General features: G+C 52.7%; 3 non-coding genes across 3 annotated transcripts; 2 read left to right on the forward strand and 1 right to left on the reverse strand.

Annotated features, from left to right (window-relative positions):
- The first annotated feature begins 4807 nt into the window (after window positions 1-4807).
- Window positions 4808-4878, forward strand: TRNAG-GCC (transfer RNA glycine (anticodon GCC)). The gene has a single exon. It is a non-coding gene; the product is annotated as a tRNA-Gly (tRNA).
- Window positions 4879-7059: 2181 nt separating this feature from the next.
- Window positions 7060-7130, reverse strand: TRNAG-GCC (transfer RNA glycine (anticodon GCC)). The gene has a single exon. It is a non-coding gene; the product is annotated as a tRNA-Gly (tRNA).
- Window positions 7131-12715: 5585 nt separating this feature from the next.
- Window positions 12716-12786, forward strand: TRNAG-GCC (transfer RNA glycine (anticodon GCC)). Its single transcript has one exon. It is a non-coding gene; the product is annotated as a tRNA-Gly (tRNA).
- The last annotated feature ends 4575 nt before the right edge of the window (window positions 12787-17361 follow it).

Genomic DNA, 17361 nt, shown 5'->3' on the forward strand with positions numbered 1-17361 from the left:
AGGGTGTGAGCACCTGGCACGGACGCCTGGCAGTGGGCGCAGGGTGCCGAGCGGCTGGCGTGGACCCTGGCTGTGGGCGCAAGGTGGCGAGTGCCTGGCACGGATGCCTGGCAGCGGGCGCAGGGTGTGAGCACCTGGCACGGACGCCTGGCAGTGGGCGCAGGGTGTGAGCGCCTGGCACGGACGCCTGGCAGCGGGCGCAGGGTGCCGAGCGCGGCCCAGGGCGCACGCGACAGATGTGTTTGCGCTGGGAGGGGGCACAGCTGGTGCCTTTAGGAAACTGCGGGGGGGTGTGTGTTATGAGTAGGGAGGGGACCCACGGGAAGGGGGGAGGGGGAGAATGCCGCTCCAAGATGGGCGGGGAGGGGCTGGCCCGAAGGACCCCCTGCGAGGAGGGAGCCCAACAGAGGAGGGGAGTGGAAAGAGGGAAGGGGAGCAGGAGTGGGTGCGTGGAGAGGGGGGCAGGAATGCGTGGGGGAGAGGGGGGCAGGAGTGGGTGCGTGGAGAGGGGGGCAGGAGTGAGTGCGTGGAGAGGGGGGCAGGAGTGGGTGGGGGAGAGGGGGGCAGGAGTGGGTGCGTGGAGGTGGAGGGGGGAGGCTGGAAGGAAGTGGTGAGGGTCAAGGAACATTGGTTTCTGCCCCCCAGCCCAGGGGCTCATCCGTCCTTCCCCCGTGGAGCCGCCCGGCTGGGTCCAGCCCCAGCCACCAGGGGGGCGGTTTTTGGTGCGGGGCAATGGCCCGAAATGTGCTGCTTTCCCCGTGGAGACGAAGTTTCTCCCGTGTGTGTGTTGTGTGCTGCCCCCTGCTGGAGAGGACGAGCCGGGCCGTCGGGGTGGGGGTGAGGGTCGGGGGGAGCCGTTACCATCTGGCATCCAGCCTTTGGTTCCCTCTTCTTAAAAAGCCGCAATAGAGAGAATGGTCACACAGGGGTTAAACAGACAGGGAGAAATAGGCAGGGAGATGTAATCCTTAGGTTAGACATCAGAGAGATAGATAGAGGGGGGTGGATGGGGATAGATGGATAGATAGATAGATAGATAGATAGAAGGGGTGGATGGGGATAGATAGATAGATAGATAGATAGATAGATAGATAGATAGATAGAAGGGGTGGATGGGGATAGATAGATAGATAGATAGATAGATAGATAGAGGGGGTGGATGGGGATAGATAGATAGATAGAAGGGGTGGATGGGGTTAGATAGATAGATAGCTAACAGAAGGGATCATGGATAGTCTGGGGACACCAGGGCTGGGGAGATGATGTGTATGGGGGGCTTGGGAGGATAGACAGAGAGAGGAAGGTGTATGGGGATGGATAGAGAGAGGGTGTGTAGGGGGGTGGGTGGATAGATAGATAGATAGATAGATAGATAGATAGATAGATAGATTGTATAGGGATAGATAGATACATAGATGGGGGGATGGATGGGTAGAGGGGATGGATGGATGGATGGATGGATGGATGGATGGATGGATGGATGGATGGGAGGTGTATGGGGATGGATGGATAGATGGGGGATGGATGGATGGATGGATGGATGGGGGTGTACGAGGATGGATGTTTGGATAGATGGGGTGGATGGGGATGGATGGATAGAGGGGGTGTATGGGGATAGATAGATAGATAGATAGATAGAGGGGGTGGAGGGGTTGGATGGATGGATCGATAGAGAGGGTGGATGGGGATGGATGGATGGATGGGGTGGATGGGGATGGATGGATAGAGGGGGTGTATGGGGATAGATAGATAGATTAGATTAGATAGATGGGGGGAGGGGATGGACGGATGGATGGATAGATAGAGGGGGTGGATGGGGATGGATGGATGGATGGGGGTGTATAGGGATGGATGGATGGATAGAGGGGTTGGATGGGGATGGATGGATGGATGGTTGGGGGGTGTACAGGGATGGATGGATGGATAGAGAGGGTGGATGGGAATTGATGGGTGTGACAGTCAGAAGCAAAAAGCCTGCCCTGGGAAAATCCCTTTTCTTTCTCACCTGCAGCTTCCTGGGGCGCTGATGGGGCTGGGACAGCCGGTGTCCTGGCCCAGGAGGTGTTGGGGGAAGTTCTCACACTTCAGCTCAAAGCTGGAGATGCCATATGGGTTTTTATGGCTTGAGAAATCCCAGCAGCCCGGAACTAACGTGCCTGAAACGGGTGGCTGCTAACTGCGGGTTGAGGGGGGGTCTACGCCAGCTCTGACACCTGGAGAACAGAAGGAAGCATGGATAGTCTGGGGACGCCAGGGCTGGGGAGATGATGTGTATGGGGGGCATGGGTGGATAGACAGAGAGGGAGTTGTATGGGGGTAGATAGAGAGAGGGTGTGAAGGGTGGATAGATAGATAGAGGGTGTTTATAGGGCTGGCTGGATGGATGACTAGAGGGGGGTACGGGGATGGACAGATAGAGGGTGGGTAGATAGAGGCGGTTTATGGGAAAGGGTGCATGGATGGCTTGAAAGAGGGGGCCTGAGGATGTGTGGGTAGACAGGTAGTGAGGGTGTATGGGGGGGCTGAGGATGTGTGGGTAGACAGGTTGCGGGGGTGTATGGGGATGGGAGGATGGGGGGCCTGAGGATGTGTGGGTAGACAGGTAGTGAGGGTGTATGGGGGGGCTGAGGATGTGTGGGTAGACAGGTTGCGGGGGTGTATGGGGATGGGAGGATGGGGGGCCTGAGGATGTGTGGGTAGACAGGTAGCGAAGGTGTATGGGGGGCCTGAGGATGTGTGGGTAGACAGGTTGCGGGGGTGTATGGGGATGGGTGTATGGGGGGGCCTGAGGATGTGTGGGTAGACAGGTTGCGGGGGTGTATGGGGATGGGTGGATGGGGGGGCCTGAGGATGTGCGGGTAGACAGGTTGCGGGGGTGTATGGGGATGGGTGGATGGGGGGGCCTGAGGATGTGTGGGTAGACAGGTTGCGGGGGTGTATGGGGATGGGTGGATGGGGGGGCCTGAAGATGTGTGGGTAGACAGGTTGCGGGGGTGTATGGGGATGGGTGGACGGGGGGGCCTGAGGATGTGTGGGTAGACAGGTTGCGGGGGTGTATGGGGATGGGTGGACGGGGGGGCCTGAGGATGTGTGGGTAGACAGGTTGCGGGGGTGTATGGGGATGGGTGTATGGGGGGGCCTGAGGATGTGTGGGTAGACAGGTTGCGGGGGTGTATGGGGATGGGTGGATGGGGGGGCCTGAGGATGTGTGGGTAGACAGGTTGCGGGGGTGTATGGGGATGGGTGGATGGGGGGGCCTGAGGATGTGTGGGTAGACAGGTTGCGGGGGTGTATGGGGATGGGTGTATGGGGGGGCCTGATGATGTGTGGGTAGACAGGTTGCGGGGGTGTATGGGGATGGGTGGATGGGGGGGCCTGAGGATGTGTGGGTAGACAGGTTGCGGGGGTGTATGGGGATGGGTGGATGGGGGGGCCTGAGGATGTGTGGGTAGACAGGTTGCGGGGGTGTATGGGGATGGGTGTATGGGGGGGCCTGATGATGTGTGGGTAGACAGGTTGCGGGGGTGTATGGGGATGGGTGTATGGGGGGGCCTGAGGATGTGTGGGTAGACAGGTTGCGGGGGTGTATGGGGATGGGTGGACGGGGGGGCCTGAGGATGTGTGGGTAGACAGGTTGCGGGGGTGTATGGGGATGGGTGTATGGGGGGGCCTGAGGATGTGTGGGTAGACAGGTTGCGGGGGTGTATGGGGATGGGTGTATGGGGGGGCCTGAGGATGTGTGGGTAGACAGGTTGCGGGGGTGTATGGGGATGGGTGTATGGGGGGGCCTGAGGATGTGTGGGTAGACAGGTTGCGGGGGTGTATGGGGATGGGTGTATGGGGGGGCCTGATGATGTGTGGGTAGACAGGTTGCGGGGGTGTATGGGGATGGGTGTATGGGGGGGCCTGAGGATGTGTGGGTAGACAGGTTGCGGGGGTGTATGGGGATGGGTGTATGGGGGGGCCTGAGGATGTGTGGGTAGACAGGTTGCGGGGGTGTATGGGGATGGGTGGACGGGGGGGCCTGAGGATGTGTGGGTAGACAGGTTGCGGGGGTGTATGGGGATGGGTGTATGGGGGGGCCTGAGGATGTGTGGGTAGACAGGTTGCGGGGGTGTATGGGGATGGGTGTATGGGGGGGCCTGAGGATGTGTGGGTAGACAGGTTGCGGGGGTGTATGGGGATGGGTGTATGGGGGGGCCTGAGGATGTGTGGGTAGACAGGTTGCGGGGGTGTATGGGGATGGGTGTATGGGGGGGCCTGATGATGTGTGGGTAGACAGGTTGCGGGGGTGTATGGGGATGGGTGTATGGGGGGGCCTGAGGATGTGTGGGTAGACAGGTTGCGGGGGTGTATGGGGATGGGTGTATGGGGGGGCCTGAGGATGTGTGGGTAGACAGGTTGCGGGGGTGTATGGGGATGGGTGGATGGGGGGGCCTGAGGATGTGCGGGTAGACAGGTAGTGGGGGTGGATGGATCCCATCGATGATAATGTGACAAAAATTAGCCGGCAGGTTATAAAAAAAATCCGGAAAGAACTCAAGATAGAAACTCTTGTGAGCTAAATCGATGGATCTAGGTTCTCACCCCGCGTAACGTTCTCTCAGCAGCCCTTCTCTGGGGCGTGTTTCTCCCTTACCCGGGGCCCACTCTCCGGCTGTCTGGGGCAGATGTTGGGGGTGGGGGGCAGCAGAGCTGGTAACACAACCCTGTGCACTGAAAGCAGAGAACTGGAACAGCTGTGGGGAGCCAGATGTTGAAACATCTGCAAGAGGGGATAGGCAGGTAGGGAAAACATCCACCAGCTGCATTGGTGGTTCAGTGGTAGAATTCTCGCCTGCCACGCGGGAGGCCCGGGTTCGATTCCCGGCCAATGCAAAGAAGTAGTTTTTGGCTGGTTTTCTGCTTTCCCCAATATCGTGCATCCCCGGCAGAGAGTCAACAGCGATGTCCACCCTCCGCTCTCGTTCTTCTTCTTTCCCACGGCGATGGGGTGACCAGAGAGCAAGGGTGAAAAATCCAGGGATGGGGAGGGGTTCATTACCTGTATAAAACAAAGCCCCTAATATAGGGACGGTCCCGTTAATATCAGGGCATCTGCTCACCCTATCTGGCATGGGCCAAACCGCAAAAGTGATGGCGGGACACAGATTGGCTCTTAAGTTTCCCGCACCCTCTATCTATCCATCCCCACACACCCCATCCATCCATCCATGCACCCATTCCCATAAATACCCTGCATCTATCCAGCCCAGAGCCCGGGGGATAACCATGGGAATGGATGACCCTAAATTGGGCAATTGTCCATGATGTGCCACTCGTCCCGATTGTCATTACACAGGGTGGCTCAGTCTGTTTGGCCCATCTTATCCCAGCCTGGTTTCCCATCTCGCTGCCCTTCTGGGTGACGCAGGCCTGGGGCCTCCCACATCCCCGCAGGGCTCCCATTTCTCCGGGCTTCTCAGCTGGCTGCTACAGCCATGTTCTCTTATTATTCTCATCATCATTTTTGCGGGTAGGGAGGGGGAATCTGGGTGATTTCGGTCAAGGCTCCTTGCCTCCCTGGCCCCTGTTTCTCTCCCTCACCACCCCCAACCAGCAAGAAACACACGGAAAGATCTAACAGGCCTAAAATCTTTCTCCCACCTCCCTCCATGGGTAGACCACATGGGTGACAATCCAGGTCATCGGAGGGGGCGCAGCGCTGTGGTCAAGAGGCAAGGAGCATGGTGGCCCCGGGGGTGCTCACGGCAATGGGGGGGGAGGCAGTGGGGGCGGGGGTGCATGTATGGAGGGGCCGGGGGAGACAACAGGGGCCAGAGGGGATGGGTTGGGATGGATGGGGTGGCAGCAGGGGCCTGGGAATGCCAAAATACAAGTTCACCCAGAGTGCCATTTTCCCTAAGGCCGGCCCTGCTTCCCTCCCATCAATTGCTTCCTGAGGAAAACTTGATTGGAACAAGGCTGGTGGGAGCTGGTTTTCTTTCTGTCACCCACATGCTCCACATCAAGTTTCTACAGCCAGACCCTGTGGGCCCAAGCTGGAGGGGGTATCTCTGGAGGGGATATTCGGGTAGGGAAGGGCCCTATTCCCTTGGGGTGAGCCTGGGCACCCTACACATAGACACTCTCAGCTAATCTTTGCAACCCCCCATCCAGGGAACTCCAGCAGCAGTTTCCCGATTTCCCCCCACCCCAGTCCCCAGCCCCCAGCCCAGCGGTGGGAGCCTGGGAATGCCTGCCAGGGGTGTGTGTGTGTCAATTCCCCTCCTTTCATCCAGCCGATGAAAGTGACAAGATTGCGTCAAAGCACCCCAATCTACACACCTGAAGCCATCAAGGGAGGCAGGGAGCGGTATCATTTGCTATGGGTCAAAGGGGGGCTGTTGGCCCCCACAGCCCTTGGTTCATCTCCCCCCCCAAAAACCAACAACAACTTTTCATCGGTCTATCTGGTCCTCCCCCCAGGTCTTTACAGGACGTGATATAATGACCGGTAATATCGATATCCTGACACAACTTGCCCCCCTTCACCACCCAGGAATTTTTCTGAATTAATGCCAAGGCCGGTTTGGAGCAATCCTGTCACTGTGAGTGAGTGAGGAACAAAGGAAGGAAGGAAGGAGGGAAAGAAGGAAGAAAGAAAAAAGAGAAAATCTAAAAGAAAGAAAGAAAGAAAGAAAGAAAGAAAGAAAGAAAGAAAGAAAGAAAGAAAGAAAGAAAGAAAGAAAGAAAGAAAAGCCAATAAAGGAAGGAAGAAAGAAAGAAAATCTCAAAGAAAGAAACAAAATCCCATTAAAAAAAGAAAGACAAAATCTAAGAAAGAAAGAAAACCCAAGAAAGAAAGGAAAAAAGAAAGAAAGAAAGAAAGTGCAGGCCTAGAGTGAGAGGCAGAGGGGAGGGGTGTGAGGAAGAGGAAGGAGAAGAGGAAGGAAAAGGGGAAGACAAGAGCCAGCCCCCCAGGTTCACTGACCCAGCCCCTGAGATTCAAACTCTTCCCTGTGGCCTGCTCCACAAAAGGGGCACAGGGTGGAAATGAAGCCAAAAAAATTCCCATTGTGCATTGGCCGGGAATCGAACCCGGGCCTCCCGCGTGGCAGGCGAGAATTCTACCACTGAACCACCAATGCTACAGCTGAAGCAGCCTCTGGGGCCTTCCCCTGACAGATGTTCTCACATCTGCCGGCCTCCAGCTCTTGCACATTTCTGTCTTCAGGGCATGCAAGGCACTGCCTTCTCTGATGCTGCTCCCCTCCTCTGGGCTGTCCTCCCAGGAACAGCGTCTCTCTGTGTGTCTCTGTGTGTGTCTCTGTGTGTGTGTGTGTGTGTGTGTGTGTGTGTGTGTGTGAAAGAGAGAGAGAGACAGGCAGAGAGCAGCAGGAAATGGGAACAGAGCGAGGGTTACATACAGCAATGACAGTGGCCTGGTCTACACTACCAGGTTAGGTTCAATTCAGCTGCGTTAGGTCAATTTTAAAATGACTGCGTCCACACAACTGACCCCGGTCCGTCGACCTTAAAATCCACTGCTGTACTCCTCCCCGACAAGGGGAGTAGTGCTAAAATCGACCTTGCTGGGTCGAATTTGGGGTAGTGCGGATACAAATCGATGGTATTGGCCTCCAGGACCTATCCCAGTGTGACCGCTCTGGACAGCACTTTCAACTACCCCACCACTGTCCTGGACACCTGCAAGGGTGGGAGATTCATGCAACAGGGAGGAGGATTTTCTGGGTGAGGGGGAGGAAGAGAATGAGCAGCAGGCACGCGGTGAATCCGTTCTCCCCAGCCACCAGGACCTTTTCATCACCCTGGAGCCAATAGCCTCCCAAGGCGGGATCCCCGACCCTGAAGCCGGAGAAGGCACCTCTGGTGAGTGTACCTTTGTGACTACAGTACAGGGTTTAAAAGCAATAGTGTTTAATGTTTGATTTACCCTGAAGAATTGGTACAGCTAAGGGAAAACTCTGTTCACATGTCTGGGAATGGAGCAGGAACCCTCCAGGGACTTCTCCATGAAGCTCTCCTGGAGCTACTCTGAAAGCCTTTGCAGAAGGTTTCAGGGGAGGGCTGCCTTATTTTGTCCTCCACGGTAGGACACTTTACCACGCCAAGCCAGTAGCAAGTAGTCTGGAATCATTGCAGCACAAAACATGGCAGCTAATGGTCTTGAGTTTTGGTCGCATTCAAGCAACATTCGGTCTTTGTCTTTCTGTGTTAGCCTCAGGAGAGTGATATCATTCATGGTCACCTGATTGAAATAGGGGAATTTTTGTAAGGGAACAGTAAAAGGACACTGTTCATGCTGGGCTGTTTGTGCTTGGCCAAAAGGGATCATCCCAGAGAATAGCCACATGGTGGGGTGGGGGGAGGTGTGTGCTGCACATCCACCCGAAAACCGCAGCCTCTCCTTTTAAATGTGAAACCCAACCCATTGCTTGCTATGGAAAGGAGGGCGCTGCAGTGTGAAACCATTCCCACATGTTATGCGTAAGAAGCCAACCCCGCGTACCCTGAGCCTTACCATGGCTGCCTGGAAACTGAATTCTGCTGCGCAGCTGTGTGTGATGTGTCACCATACCGGAAGGCATGCAATATAAAAGGCAAAATGTGACCATGTACCTAAAGCACATGTGCTGTCTGCTGTGAATTACTTGATTCACTGTGAAAGAGTCTCCCTTTTGTTCTCAGAAATGTATCACCTTAAATTTTACTCTCCCTTTTTATCTCCCCCCAGGTGCAAATGTTTTTATGCTCCCGCTATCATCTCTGTTGCTGAGGTTATCGCAGATTAGAAGGTGAAAAAAATGCACTCGAGATGCCATGTTTGCTGAGCTCATGCAGTCCTCCCACACTGAATGGGCACAGCTGAATGCATGGAGGCATTCAGTGTTAGAGGCCAGGAAAGCATTAAGTGAGCGTGACGCATAGAGGCAGAAGCGCAAAATGTGGAGGCAGGAGGCGATGCTGAGGCTAATGGGAGAGCAAACGGACATGACGAAGGGTCTGGTGCAGCTGCAGGAAAGCCAACAGGAGCACAGATCCTCACTGCATCCATTGTATAACAGCCTGCCCTCCTCCCTGAGTTCCATAGCTTCCTCATCCAGACGCCCACGAATGCGGGTGGGGAGGCTCCGGGCACCCAGCCAGTGCACTCCAGAGGATGGCACATACAACAGAAGGCTGTCATTCAAACAGTTTGATTTGTAGTGTGGCTACAAAAAGCAATGTGGCCTTGTCCTTCCCTCTTCCCCCACCACACCCCACCCTACCTCACCTGGGCTATCTTGTCAGTTATCTCACTTTTTTTAATTAATAAAGAGAGAATGCATGGCTTCAAAACTATAGTTACTTTATTTTGAAGGCGGGAGGGAGGGTGGTTTTGTTACAGGGAATTAAAATCAGCCAAGGGGGTGGGTTTGCATCAAGGAGAAACACACACAACGGTCACACTGTAGCCTGGCCAGTCATGAAACTGGTTTTCAAAGCCTCTCTGATGCGCAGCTTGCCTAGCTGTGCTCTTCTAATCGCCCTGGTGTCTGGCTGCTCAAAATCAGATGCCAGGCAATTTGCATCAACCTCCCACCCCACCATAAACATCTCCCCCTTCCTCTCACAGGTATTATGGAGCACAGAGCAAGCCGCAATAACAATTGGAATGTTGGTTGCGCTGAGGTCTAACCTAGTCAGCAAACAGCGCCAGTGTGCTTTTAAACGTCCAAAGGCACATTCAACCACCATTCTGCACTTGCTCAGCCGATAGTTGAACTGCTCCTTGCTACTGTCCAGGCTGCCTGTGTACGGCTTCATGAGCCACGGGATCAAGGGATAGGCTGGGTCCCCAAGGATAATTATTGGCATTTCAACACCCCCAGTGGTAATTTTGTGGTCTGGGAAGTAAGTCCCTTCTTGCAGCTGCTCGAACAGCCCGGAGTTCCTAAATATGCAAGCGTCATGCACCTTTCCTGGCCATCCCACAATGATGTTGGTGAGACGTCCCTTGTGATCCACCAGAGCTTGCAGCACTATTGAAATCCTCCTCGTGCTGGTGCCTCTTAGCCCGGTTCTGCATATACTCCAGGATAATGTGAGAGGTGTTTACAGTGCTCACAACAGCAGCGGTGATAGTGAGCTGAGTGGGCTCCATGCTTACCGTGGTATGGCGTCTGCACGGAAAAAAGCGCGAAACGATTGTCTGCCGTTGCTTTCACGGAGGGAGGGGCGACTGATGACATGTACCCAAAACCACCCTCAACAATGTTTTTGCCCCATCAGGCACTGGGCGCTTAATCCAGAATTCCAATGGGTGGCGGAGACTGCGGGAACTGTGGGATAACTATCCACAGTGCACCGCTCTGTAAGTCGACACTAGCCACGGTAGTGAGGACGCACTCTGCTGACTTAATGTGCTTAGTGTGGACTTATGCAATCAACTGTCTAAAATCAATTTCTAAAAAGTGACATCTATAAAATTGACCTAATTTCGTAGTGTAGACATACTTAATGGTTAGAAACTGTCAGGGCTGGGGGAAGGGTGTCCCCCTCATTTGAGAGTTCCCCCAAAATGATGGAGGCTGAATTTGAGTGATCCATCCCCTGTTGTCCAGTCTCAGCATCTGGCAGACAGAAATTTGTGAACATGGAACACTCTGACCAGCTTGGCTAATAGCCATTGATGGACCTATCCTCCAGGAACTTATATATATATTTGAACCCAGTTATATTTCTGGTCTTCACAACGTCCCTTGGCAACTCAGGGGTGGTGCCTGCCATCAGTATAGCAGGAGGCCATGGACCCACCCCAGCGCCCACTGTCCCTACACATGGCATCAGTACACAGGGCTTGAGGTGAACAGCTGGGCGGAGAGGTAGCAGCAGCATCTGTCAAGCTGCCCATCCCTGCGGCCCTGAATAGCTGAACAGAGATTAAAAAGTCTGGGGCTTTTCCCCTTGGAACTGAGACAACCGAGAGGAGATATGACAGAGGTCTATAAAATCGTAACCGGTGTGGAGAAAGTGAACAAGGGAGGGTTATTTACCCCGTCACATAACACAAAAAGCTGGGGTCACCCAATGAAATTAATAGGCAGCAGATATAAAACAAACAAAAGGAAGTATTTCTTCACACAACGCACCATCAACCTGTGGAACTCCTTGCCAGGGGATGTTGTGAAGGGCCATACATAGAACTGGGTTAAAAAAAGCCTTAGAGACATTCAGGGAGAAGAGATCCAGCTATTAGCCAAGATGGGCAGGGAGGCAACCCCTTGCTCTGAGTGTCCCTAGCCTCTGTTTGCCAGAAGCTGGGAATGGGCGACAGGGGATGGATCACTCAATGATGACCTGTTCTGCTCCCTCTGGGGCACCTGGCATTGGCCACTGTCAGAAAACAGGATACTGGGCTAGATGGATGTTTGGTCTGACCCAGAATTGCCATTCTTATGACCCCTCCACCACTTCCTCCCCCGCCAAACCCTCCAGGGCCCACTGAATTGGGATCCTGCATCCACCCCTGATTCTAACCCTTCTTATTGGTTGAAGACCAGGTGTCGTGTCATGTCATCAGCGTTGGCGTCCCTTCTTCGGTTGCACCATGCAATAAAGGCAGCATCAGTTACATGACTCATTGTGTTGTCTCGCTCTGTGGCATGTGTTTTTCTCCTTGGCGCCCGGCACTCTTCTGTGTCTCGCATCGTTCTGTGCCTGCATTGCCGGGTTGGGTATAATGCTGTCGTGCAGAGATGTGTTACGGGGGAAGGTTATTTGTCAAGCGATACATAATTCATCGCTCACACGTTCTCGAGTCCCTTTTCGTTTGGCATCTTTCGCCATTCCCGCTCACGAAAGAGCATGTGGTAATTGCATTTTATTATCATCATTTTGGGGTGGCGGGGGAGCCTGAGTGATTTCAGTTAAAGCGATTTGCCACCTGGCCCCCCATGTCTCTCAGAATGTTGGGAATCATTAAGAAAGGGATAGAAAATAAGACAGAAAATATAATATATAAATATATATAAATATAAATATATACACCCATGGTACGCCCACTTCTTGAATACTGTGTGCAGATGTGGTCAGCCCATCTCATAAAAGATATATTTGGAATTGGAAAAGGTTCAGAAAAGGGCAACAAAAATGATTAGGGGCATGGAATGACTTCCATATGAGGAGAGATTAATAAGACTGGGGCTTTTCAGCTTGGAAAAGAGACGACTAAGGGGGGATATACTAGAGGTCTATAAAATCATGACTGGTGTGGAGAAAGTAAATAAGGAAGTGTTATTTACTCCTTCTCATAACACAAGAACTAGGGGTCACCCAATGAAATTAATGGGCAGCAGGTTTGAAACGAACAAAAGGAAGTATTTCTTCACACAACGCAGAATCAACCTGTGGAACTCCTTGCCAGAGGATGTTGATGTGAAGGCCAAGACTACAACAGGGTTCAAAAAAGAACTAGATAAATTCCTGGAGGACAGGTCCATCAATGGCTATTAGCCAAGATGGGCAGGGATGGTGTCTCTAGCCTCTGTTTGCTGGAAGCTGGGAATGGGTGACAGAGGATGGGTCACTTGATGATTACCCAGAGGTGGGAAGCAGCATTAGAGAATGCAATGCCTTATATACCCTGAGGGCAAAGATCTGCAAGAGCTGGAGGCAGGCAGATGTGAGAACATCTATAAAGGGAAGGACCTAGAGCTGCCACTCAGTAGTAGCATTGGTGGTTCAGTGGTAGAATTCTCGCCTGCCACGCGGGAGGCCCGGGTTCGATTCCCGGCCAATGCATAGTTGTTGCTTTTTGGCCCCATTTCCACCCCATGCCCCTTTTGCGGAGCAGGGGAACGCACCCCGCAGGACCGGGCCACAAGGAAGAGTTTGAATCTCAGGGGCTGCGTCAGTGAACCTGGGGGGCTGGCTCTTGTCTTCCCCTTTTCCTTCCTCTTCCTCACACCCTTCCCCTCAGCCTCTCACTCTAGGCCTGCACTTTCTTTCTTTTAGATTTCCTCTTTCTTTCTTTCTTTCTTTCTTTCTTTCTTTCTTTCTTTCTTTGTCACTCACTCACAGTGACAGGATTGCTCCAAACCAGCCTTGGCATTAATTCAGAAAAATTCCTGGGTGACGAAGGGGGGCAAGTTGTGTCAGGATATCGATATTACTGGTCATTATATCATGTCCTGTAAAGACCTGGGGCTGGGGGGAGGAGAACCAGATAGACCTATGAAAATTTGTTGTTGTTTTTTAGGGGGGAGATGAACCAAGGGCTGGGGGGGGCCAACAGCCCCCCTTTGACCCATAGCAAATGATACCCCTCCCTGCCTCTCTTGATGGCTTCAGGTGTGGAGACTGGGGTGCTTTGACGCAATCTTGTCACTTTCATCGGCTGGATGAAAGGAGGGGAATTGACACACACCCACCCCTGGCAGGCGTTCCCAGGCTCCCACCGCTGGGCTGGGGGCTGGGGGTGGGGGGAAATCGGGAAACTGCTGTTGGAGTTCCCTGGATGGGGGTTTGCAAAGATTAGCTGAGAGTGTCTATGTGTAGGGTGCCCAGGCTCACCCCATGGGAATAGGGCCCTGCCCTACCCGAATATCCCCTCCAGAGATACCCCCTCCAACTTGGGCCCACAGGGTCTGACTGTAGAAACTTGATGTGGGGCATTAGTTCCCCCCTGGATTCTCTCTACTGGTGAAAGCTAGTGCTGTCTCCTGGTGTCATTATCTGGAGGAATGAGAAGGCCATGGGGATATGGGGTTCGGGGAAGAAAGAAAAAGACAAAAAAGGGGGACATTGGGAAAGGGAAAAATTTAAAAATGGGAAAGAAAGAGGAAAAAAGAAAGAAAGAAAGAAAGAAAGAAAGAAAGAAAGAAAGAAAGAAAGAAAGAAAGAAAGAAAGAAAGAAAGAAAGAATAAGCTGTTCGAGCAGCTGCAAGAAGGGACTTACTTCCCAGACCACAAAATTACCATCGGGGATGCTGAAATGCCAATAATTATCCTTGGGGACCTAGCCTACCCCTTGCTCCCTTGGCTCATGAAGCCGTACATAGGCAGCCTGGACAGTACTAAGGAGCAGTTCAACTAAAGGCTGAGCAAGTTCAGAATGGTGGTAGAATGTGCCTTTGGATGTTTAAAAGCGCGCTGGCGCTGATTGCTGACTGGATTAGACCTCAGTGCAACCAACATTCCAATTGTTATTGCTGCTTGCTGTGTGCTCCATAATACCTGTGAGAGGAAGGGGGAGATGTTTATGGTGGGGTGGGAGGTTTAGGCAAATCACCTGGTGACTGATTTTGAGCAGCCAGACACCAGAGCGATTAGAAGAGTATAGCTAGGCAAGCTGCGCATCAGAGAGACTTTGAAAACCAGTTTCATGACTGGCTAGGCTACGGTGTGTTTCTCCTTGATGCAAACCCACCCCCCTTGGCTGATTTTAATTCCCTGTAACAAAACCACCCTCCCTCCCGCCTTCAAAATAAAGTAACTATAGTTTTGAAGCCATGCATTCTCTCTTTATTAATTAAAAAAAGCGAGATAACTGACAAGATCGCCCAGGTGAGGTAGGGTGGGGTGTGGTGGGGGAAGAGGGAAGGACAAGGCCACATTGCTTTTTGTAGCCACACTACAAATCAAACTGTTTGAATGACAGCCTTCTGTTGTATGTGCCATCCTCTGGAGTGCACTGGCTGGGTGCCCGGAGCCTACCCACCCGCGTTCTTGGGCGTCTGGGTGAGGAGACTATGGAACTTGGGGAGGAGGGCAGGCTGTTATACAATGGATGCAGTGAGGATCTGTGCTCCTGTTGGCTTTCCTGCAGCTGCACCAGACCCTTCGTCATGTCCGTTTGCTCTCCCATTAGCCTCAGCATCGCCTCCTGCCTCCACATTTTGCGCTTCTGCCTCTATGCGTCACGCTCACTTAATGCTTTCCTGGCCTCTAACACTGAATGCCTCCATGCATTCAGCTGTGCCCTATCAGTGCGGGAGGACTGCATGAGCTCGGCAAACATGGCATCTCGAGTGCATTTTTTTCGCCTTCTAATCTGCAATAACCTCAGCGACGGAGATGATAGCGGGAGCGTAAAAATATTTGCACCTAGGGGGAGATAAAAAGGGAGAGTAAAATTTAAGGTGATACATTTCTGAGAACAAAAGGGAGACTCTTTCACAGTGAATCAAGCAAATCACAGCAGACAGCACATGTGCTTTAGGTACAAGGTCACATTTTGCCTTTTATATTGCATGCCTTCCGGTATGGTGACACATCACACACAGCTGCGCAGCAGAATTCAGTTTCCAGGCAGCCATGGTAAGGCTCAGGGTACGCGGGGTTGGCTTCTTACGCATAACATGTGGGAATGGTTTCAAACTGCAGCGCCCTCCTTTCCCATAGCAAGCAATGGGTTGGGTTTCACATTTAAAAGGAGGGGCTGCAGTTTTCGGGTGGATGTGCAGCACACACCTCCCCCCACCCCACCGTGTGGCTATTCTCTGGGATGATCCCTATTAGCCAAGCACAAACAGTCCAGCATGAACAGTGTCCTTTTACTGTTCCCTTACAAAAATTCCCCTATTTCAATCAGGTGACCATGAATGATATCACTCTCCTGAGGCTTACACAGAAAGACAAAGACCGAAAGTTGCTTGAATGCGACCAAAACTCAGGACCATTAGCTGCCATGTTTTGTGCTGCAATGATTCCAGACTACTTTCTACTGGCTTGGCGTGGTAAAGTGTCCTACCGTGGAGGACAAAATAAGGCAGCCCTCCCCTGAAACCTTCTGCAAAGGCTTTCAGAGTAGCTCCAGGAGAGCTTCATGGAGAAGTCCCTGGAGGATTCCCGCTCCATCCCCAGACATGTGAGCAGACTTTTCCCTTAGCTGTACCAATTCTTCAGGGTAAATCAAACATTAAACACTATTGCTTTTAAACCCTGTACTGTAGTCACAAAGGTACACTCACCAGAGGTGCCTTCTCCGGCTTCAGGGTCGGGGATCCCGCCTTGGGAGGCTATTGGCTCCAGGGTGATGAAAAGGTCCTGGTGGCTGGGGAGAACGGATTCACCGCGTGCCTGCTGCTCATTCTCTTCCTCCCCCTCACCCAGAAAATCCTCCTCCCTGTTGCATGAATCTCCCACCCTTGCAGGTGTCCAGGACAGTGGTGGGGTAGTTGAAAGTGCTGTCCAGAGCGGTCACACTGGGATAGGTCCTGAAGGCCAATACCATCGATTTGTATCCGCACTACCCCAAATTCGACCCAGCAAGGTCGATTTTAGCACTACTCCCCTTGTCGGGGAGGAGTACAGCAGTGGATTTTAAGGTCGACGGACCGGGGTCAGTTGTGTGGACGCAGTCATTTTAAAATTGACCTAACGCAGCTGAATTGAACCTAACCTGGTAGTGTAGACCAGGCCACTGTCATTGCTGTATGTAACCCTCGCTCTGTTCCCATTTCCTGCTGCTCTCTGCCTGTCTCTCTCTCTCTTTCACACACACACACACACACACACACACACAGAGACACACACAGAGACACACAGAGAGACGCTGTTCCTGGGAGGACAGCCCAGAGGAGGGGAGCAGCATCAGAGAAGGCAGTGCCTTGCATGCCCTGAAGACAGAAATGTGCAAGAGCTGGAGGCCGGCAGATGTGAGAACATCTGTCAGGGGAAGGCCCTGGAGGCCCCTTTTGGCCCCATTTCTACCCCATGCCCCTTTTGCGGAGCAGGGGAATGCACCCCTTGGGCACGGCCACAAGGAAGAGTTTGAATCTCAGGGGCTGGGTCAGTGAACCTGGAGACTGGCTCTTGTCTTCCCCTTTTCCTTCCTCTTCTCCTTCCTCTTCCTCACACCCCTCCCCTCTGCCTCTCACTCTAGGCCTGCACTTTCTTTCTTTCTTTCTTTTTTCCTTTCTTTCTTGGGTTTTCTTTCTTTCTTAGATTTTGTCTTTCTTTTTTTAATGGGATTTTGTTTCTTTCTTTGAGATTTTCTTTCTTTCTTCCTTCCTTTATTGGCTTTTCTTTCTTTCTTTCTTTCTTTCTTTCTTTCTTTCTTTCTTTCTTTCTTTCTTTCTTTCTTTCTTTTAGATTTTCTCTTTTTTCTTTCTTCCTTCTTTCCCTCCTTCCTTCCTTCCTTTGTTCCGCACTCACTCACAGTGACAGGATTGCTCCAAACCGGCCTTGGCATTAATTCAGAAAAATTCCTGGGTGGTGAAGGGGGGCAAGTTGTGTCAGGATATCGATATTACCGGTCATTATATCACGTCCTGTAAAGACCTGGGGGGAGGACCAGATAGACCGATGAAAAGTTGTTGTTGGTTTTTGGGGGGGGAGATGAACCAAGGGCTGTGGGGGCCAACAGCCCCCCTT

This window comes from Natator depressus, chromosome 28 (genome assembly GCF_965152275.1).
Source record: "Natator depressus isolate rNatDep1 chromosome 28, rNatDep2.hap1, whole genome shotgun sequence".
Lineage (NCBI taxonomy): Eukaryota > Metazoa > Chordata > Testudines > Cheloniidae > Natator > Natator depressus.